We start from the raw sequence: 7625 nt of genomic DNA on the forward strand, positions 1-7625 counted from the left end.
TCTCTCTCTCTCTCTCTCTCTGTGTGTGTGTGTGTATGTCTGCTTCATTTGGGAACCCAGAACATTTTGGGACAGGTAGTGAGGAATGAGCCTCAGCAGATGGGATCTATTAAAGTATTTAATTGGATGCTACTACAACTAATTCTTCAGGCATCTTTGTTAAGCACTTTACTCATTTGAGGGTCGCAACCGTTCCTTTGCACAAGAATGGGCCTATCTGCAGTCAGGGTCAGATGGGAATGGGGCTCCAGGCCCCCCTTCTTGTTGCTGAACTATTTATTACGATATATTCAGGTAGAAGGGAAGTCATTGTCTTCCACTGTGTGCCCACAGGTGACTCCACTGGCCTCTAATGGACAGTTCCAAGCCAAAGTGAAGAAACAAGCCACAAAACCAAACCAAATGTCATGCATCTGGGAGAAGTCCTGGTGGTAACGTGCAGAGGGGTTGGGAGGTGAGAGGAAGCTAAGAGAGGGCGAGAAAGTGAGCATCAGAGTAGGTTGTGTACATGTATAAAACTGAAGCAGACAAAATCAAACACTAAAACATGTTTAAGAACAGTGAATTCCAAAGGGACAACCCTGCAGCAGCCCAGCTTCGTTTCCCAGGCAGTTCGTACGTTTAATTCACAGTTCAGAGGACGCACTCCTCCTAAGCTCTGTTAGCTTTCCTTCCAGCCTTTCAAAATGAAATGAACTTAGAAGCAATTCCACTTCTCCAGATCTCTCTACTCCTCTAATCCATTTTAGACCGGTTCTACCTGGCAATCAGAACCCAGCTCTCAGGAGACAGAGGCAGAAGCAGGAGGATGTCTGTGAGTTCAAGGCCAGTCTGGTGAGTTCCAAGCCAACCAGAGCTACATAGTGAGACCTTGTCTAACAACAACTTAGTCAAATCCTAAATGTTTAACTGATACATTCTCTCTCTCTCTCTCTCTCTCTCTCTCTCTCTCTCTCTCTCTCTCTCTCACACACACACACACACACACACACACACACACACCAGGGGAAAAGCACAATAATATAGGCAAATGAAAAAAACTAATCAAAATAGATTTGTCATAGAAGAGAATAAGTTCTATTTTAACCACACTGGGTTTAATACAATCAGAGCAGTTTTTAAACTCTAAAGTTGGTGGTGTGTGCACACACATACCCAAGGGGTGGAGGTGTCTCTCGAAAAGCCTAATCATAAATACTGAAGTCCTACCTGCAACATTTGATAGCACTGGTCAAACAAGGAAACAAAGCATATTTTTGCCTCAAGCTATATTTTATCCACCAAGTGCTCATAGCAGAGGCAGAATTATTTCTCCCCAAACTGTCGTTTCCAAGGCGATTCCTGCCTTTACTTCACAGTCTATAGAGCCTCCTAAGTACCATTAGCTTTCCCTCCAGCCTTTCAAAATGGAAATAAGCTTAGAAGCAATTCCATTTCCCCAGCTCTCCATTCTCTCTGGGTGGGAGCTGCCCCAGTTAATTTTAAGCCAAAGCAGATAGCTCACCAGCCCCAGCCAGGGTCTTAAAAGGCAGACCCCTGGGGCTAGAGAGATGGCTCAGTGGTTAGGAGCACTGACTGTTCTTCCTAAGGCCCTGAGTTCAAATCCCAGCAACCACATGGTGGCTCACAACCATCCACAACAAGATCCGATGCCCTCTTCTGGAGTGTCTAAAGACAGTTACAGTGTACTTACATATAATAAATAAATAAATCTTTTTTTTTTTTAAATGGGCTGGAGAGATGGCTCATTGGTTAAGAGCATTGACTGTTCTTCCAGAGGTCCTGAGTTCAAATCCCAACAACCATATGGTGGCTCACAACCATCTGTAATGAGATCAGATGTCCTCTTCTGGTGCATCTGAAGACAGCTACAGTGTACTTACATATAATAAATAAATAAATCTTTTTTTTTTTTTTAAAAAAAAGGCAGACCCAAGCTTCTTCTATCTCAAGCCTGTCTAATAGAGAAGCATCATGATATAAGAGCCCACAGAGTAGGATTGGAACATTAATGAGGCCAGAGCCCCACTGAGGTCGTTGGGACCTGCCCAGGGAGTAGTGAGTCCAACAGAAGGATTCAGATGTAATTGTTATAAGAAGGAGGAGCTAGGTTGAGAGTGTGGGGAGACAGCTCAGCTGGTAAAGTCCTTGCCATGTAAACACGAGGATCTAAGATTAGATGCCAAGAATCTACATAAAAAGCTGATTTCGGTAGTGCATGCCTATAATCCTGGGGTTAGGGATGTGGAGACAGGAGGACTTCTGGAACTCTTGTCAAATCCATGAGCTCCAGATTCATAGAGAGACTCTGTCTCAAAAAATAAGGAGGATAGTAAGAGAAGATACTGGACATGAACCTCTGACACATGTGTACGCATATGAGCGCATATACATCCATACTCCTTACACAGACACATACACAGGGTGGAAGAAAGATGGGAAGATGAGAAGGCAGGCCAGCTGGATAGGATAGCCAGTCAACATTGTCATAAAAAATATTTAAACCCTATAGTCACAAAATAGAATAGTGTATTGTGGTCTCCTGGGGACTAGGGCCCTCAATAAGAGGAGAAAACTGCTAATCTGTAGACGCTACCAGGAGGCACTAGGCAAGAACATAGCCAAAACCCAGTCATGAAAACAAAGATAAGTAATGAAGGACCAAGGACCTGAGATGGAGACTGACAATATTCACAGGAAGATGGCAGTCTGGTTATTGGAATCTGTGGTACATCCTATTGAGGCAAGAAGTCTGGAGAGTTTTGTAAGATGAGTGGTGATTAACCAGGGCCTTCAGAAGCTCAGCCTATGGCTAAGAGACTGGATATGGGCATTGAAAGCCTGGTATGACTGCCCAGTGGAGAGACAGCAGTTCTGTTTATATTGGGCAGGGGGAACATTGTGAGTACTAGAACAGCTTGGACTGCATAAAAAGACAAAGCAGGGAAGAGGAAGGAAGAAAGCAAGGGAAGGAGGGAGAGAGGAGATTTTCTATCTCTATGTCATACTTAATAAAAAGTAAAGGAAGTGAATTGAATGGCATGAGAGTTTTCTCCCTGGTTTCATGATTCCTGTTCAATGTGTTCTTCAACAGGATTTGTAATTATAATGCTTTAGCTTCAGGGCACAGAGTGAAATTACATCCACTTTCAGTAATGACTTCTAAAAGAAATTTTTAGATACATAGCTACTAAAAACTCATTATCAACAAATACTTACTTGATTACTTCCTCCAGATTTTCCCTAATAGGCCTTTGGTTACCTTTTGTTTCCCTATTTTACAAATTCTCTGTATAGGCAAGGCTGTATTCTTTTTCTTAGGAGCAATGGAACCCTTTGTATGACACATAGACCACTCACTGTGTGTGCACACTCGTGGATGTGTAAAGCCTTCACAGACTGTTGAATTTCTTTGGACTTAAAGTCTAAAGCCATACATTTTGTCGTAAGATGTTATCCTCTGAGGCAACCTGCCACCATCTTCCTGAGATCAGCTATGCCTACACTCGAAAGAGGCCACCTTGAAAGGAACTGTTACTATTCCCCCTAGAAGGAAGGTGGGAGAGTCACTAACCCTCAACCTGAGTATCTGGCCATTCCTTCTAGCCATTTGTATGCAGTTCTGCCTTAATTGCCCACAGCTGGTATATAAGCTAGGAAAAACTAGGAAAGAAGTGTGCCATCGATGGGACCACAGGGAGACCACCATCCATGTAGGGTGAATACATTCCGCTGTGGCTGCTCTGTGGTTGCTCATGCCCCTCATCACTTATGCTATATAAATAACCCTAACAAACCCACTGGCTCCCCAGGGTGGACTAAGGTAGAATATGCGTTGGTGTGTGATTAGCACTTTTTGAGGAGGGAATGGATGCTGGTCACCTCTTCCCTAGAAGGAGGGGGGCATCTTGTGACAAATTGGCTTCTATCGAGGATTTTGTAGGCTGTTAAGTCTTGGGATGTATGGATTTCTAGAAATCTTCAAAATTCCTTCCCCCGCCACCCTTGTCTGAATGAGCAGGAGTGCCAAGCACCGCAGCTTTCCTCCTCTGCGCGGACCCTCTCTTGGAAATGCAAAATGAATCTACTTTCACTCTGAACCTACTCACACATCTGCATAGATAAGAGAATCAAAACTGAAATTAGATTGAAAGAGCTTAGAAAGTAATAAATGAAACATTCTCTTCTCTAACCATTTTGTAAACTGGCCCTGTGATCCTACAAGACACTCAAAGCACGTTAAAATAAGACAAATCAGAGAGGCCAGGTGTGGTGGAGTATGCCTGTTGTCCTGTCCCGGGACTGAGCCAGAGGGATCACCACAGAAAACTCATGATCATTTTGTATCAACCCTTTCTTTCACCATGATTGTGTGCTTGTGTGTATGCCCATAGGGTTATGGGTCCCCCTGTCTGCTCCACTATAGGGCATGGCCACTAGGCGAGACAGGACATGGGAAGTCGATCACGCTTACCCCACATGGTCGCAGAAGGTGGAAGGTGGGGTGGGGGAGTATTGGGCCATAGGACAGCCCCAGAGGTGGGGAAGTGCAGTCTGAGGTGCAGGACAGCCAGAGCTGGCTCCGTCATCCAGGGCCTGCAATGAGGCCGGGGCCATCTGATTCTCAGGCTCTCAGACACCCTGGTGCCGCTGAAAGTCATTGAAGAGCTGAGAACTGAGTGGGGCTTATGGGCTGGATCTGGCTCAGGACCGAGGGGCTGGCTGTATCCTGAGGGGAGAGTCCTTGGCTTGATGGGCAGCAGTCTTGGGCTTGGTGGTGGCCGTGGCTGGGAGCACAGAGAGAGAGGCCTTCTATGGGAGAGAGGCCACACAGAGAGATGATGGCTCTATAGGGGAAGGCCTGCTCCATAGCTCTCTGGGGCAGATTCTGATGAAAAGAGGCAGTCCATGGTTTTAAGGCATTTATTGTCATGGAGGATAAAGTGGATGAGAAAAACCATACCCTACTTCTCAGGGCAGGTCTGAGATTAAATACCTTTTGCAGGAACGAGTGTCTGGGAAGGAAAGCGTATTGGCTAAGCCCTCCAGGCCTTTATGTACCTCATTAAAATGGAGATCTATCTTGAGCCTATAGACCATAGGTCACATCCTCTAGTGCTCTACCTGTGTGTGTGTGTGGGGGGGGCATTGCCCTTATGTGACTGATGGCCACAAATCTATAAAGGACTGCGACTAGTGATGGGGCCTGGGTATCCAGGAACAGGCGAAGTGACTACCATCCCTTCTGGGTTTCTGGGGTTTCAAGCCTTAGGTCAACCAGGAACCAGGCTGCCTTTCACAGTCCTACATGCACGTGCATGTGCATGCGCGTGTATACAGTATTAGAGCAATGATACTGAACTGGCACAGTTAGGATGTGGAATGTTCCTTCCCTTTCTTTTTACAAGGCCCTTTTACATTAGCTAGTGGTGAGGTAACTTATATTCACTCCTAAGCACCTGTTTACTTGGCCACATTTCTACTCCAACTACTCCTGACACGTGTCAATCAAGGGCCTTTGCCAGTTCTACTAATTGTTTGTGCAATTATGTATAACCACTGTCAAGACTTCTGAGAATCAAAGGACTTTGATCCTACCAAATACTTCTTCAACATAACCCAGGACATTCGCATGGAAGAAAGGCTTTTAAGGTAAAGCCAGGAGCTGGTTTCATACAAATCAAGGTTCTTGCAGGGAATGCCAAGCGTCTTCCAAGTGTTAGCTTACCTAAATCTTCCCATAATTCTCCAGTGGCTCACCAAGGTGGCACCCTTCCTCCAACAAGGCCACACCTCCAAATCATGCCACACCCTGGGCCGTAAATATTCAAATCACCACAAAGAGCCTCTAGAACACAAGTTGAAACAGTAAAGATTAAATTAATAATACATTTCAAGGACATCAGACTACATTTTGAGACTGTCTGAAGTCTGGGCATGTTGGTATCCACCTGTCGTCTACTGCTTGCTTACTGAACTCTCGTCCTCTGGAAGGGCCATCTCCCCAGTCAAATCCCAGCACTTGGGAGGTAGATGCAGGCGGATCAGGAGTTCTAGGCTGGCTTTGGCCACACAGGGAGCATCAAGGCCAACCTGGGATACATGAGACCTTGTCTCCAATGAAATGAAACAAACAGAACATGCTGGCAAAGACTTCAGTTTATTGTTCACACCATGTCCTCTCTTCCTCCCTCCTCCTCCTTTCCTCTCTCTTTCCTCCTCCCTTTAATTAAAGTATAATGTAGTGGTAAATCACTTTGTTCTGAAGTCATTTTAATCAAGAGTGGTGTAGTGTAAGACTCCTTACAAATATAAAATATAGCCTTCTCCAGATAAAACCATTTTGTCCCAACATGTATTTAAAGATGGGACCAAAAATAAACACATGGCTGTTAAATTCACCCTCCAGTGCATATCCCTGTAATCCCAGTACTTGAGAGACTGAGGCACCAGAATAATATAGAGGCCATTCTGAGTCACATAGTCAGTTCTAGAGGAGCCTGGGGACTATCTTAGAAAATCAAAATAATAGTCTGGAGATATAGCTCAGTGGTAGGATGCTCATTAGAGGTTCTGAGTTCCACCTCCAGTAACACTCGATTTAAGTAAATCCTGTTCTCTGAGCACACACCAGAGCTCTAAACCCCGGGGCACAATAATCTAATTAAAATTTATGACTACTTGGTTAAATAGTGGTTAATGACTGACATCATTTGTGCTATACAGTGACAATAATCTGCAGTTCACAAGTTCGCTATTAGTAACAGCAGAATTCAGTACAGAAATAGTTAAGTCCACAAAAGCCATGATGACACTAAACAAATCTAGTCCCAAGGTATTTGAAATTTGACTGCTTTTCCTTAAATATCTTTGAAATGACTTAGTATCTGAAAAATGAGTTAACCATAACTTCCAGTTCAGTTCCTAGAAGCTGTGCCTAGAAAAGGAAGTGAAAGAAAGCTTCAGGTAGGTAAGAACATAATTCTTGTGTTTGATTTGTTTGTTTGTGGGGAGGTGCGCACATGCATGCACCATGCCACAGCTTGTAGGTGGAGGTCAGAGGACAACTTCAACCTCAAATATTAACCCTTGCTTCTGTTTAAGTCAGGGTCTCTTTTTGTTGTTCATTGTTGCTTGTATCAGGTCAACTGGCACTAAAGACTCCAGGCATCCTCCTGTCTTCATTTCCCATCTCACCATGGCATCTGTGATGTGTTACCATATCCGGCATATCATGGCTTCCGGGGACAAACTCAGCTCTTCACATCTGTGGGGAAAACACTTTACCCACTAAGTCAACTCAACCCTGGGTTAAATAATTCTTGATATCATAGATTACCAAGTGTACGGTTGAGTGCTAAATGATAGTGTGTGGGGGAGAGAGTCATGGTGAAACACTGAGTGTATTCAAGCTTTGATCTTCATATAGTTTTAGTGCATCCTTAACTTCTACTAAGGCATCAACAATTCTCCCAAAATTCAGGGAGAAGAAAACCAGATAATCCCCAAGATACTCTGAGAAAAAACAATGACATCACCACACAAAATCTTTAGAACATTATATTTCATAAAAGACAATGATAAAAAAAGTACAAACATGTCCATGAGAAGCAAAACAAGACAAA

Source organism: Mastomys coucha, unplaced genomic scaffold, assembly GCF_008632895.1.
Source record: "Mastomys coucha isolate ucsf_1 unplaced genomic scaffold, UCSF_Mcou_1 pScaffold13, whole genome shotgun sequence".
NCBI classification, from domain to species: domain Eukaryota; kingdom Metazoa; phylum Chordata; class Mammalia; order Rodentia; family Muridae; genus Mastomys; species Mastomys coucha.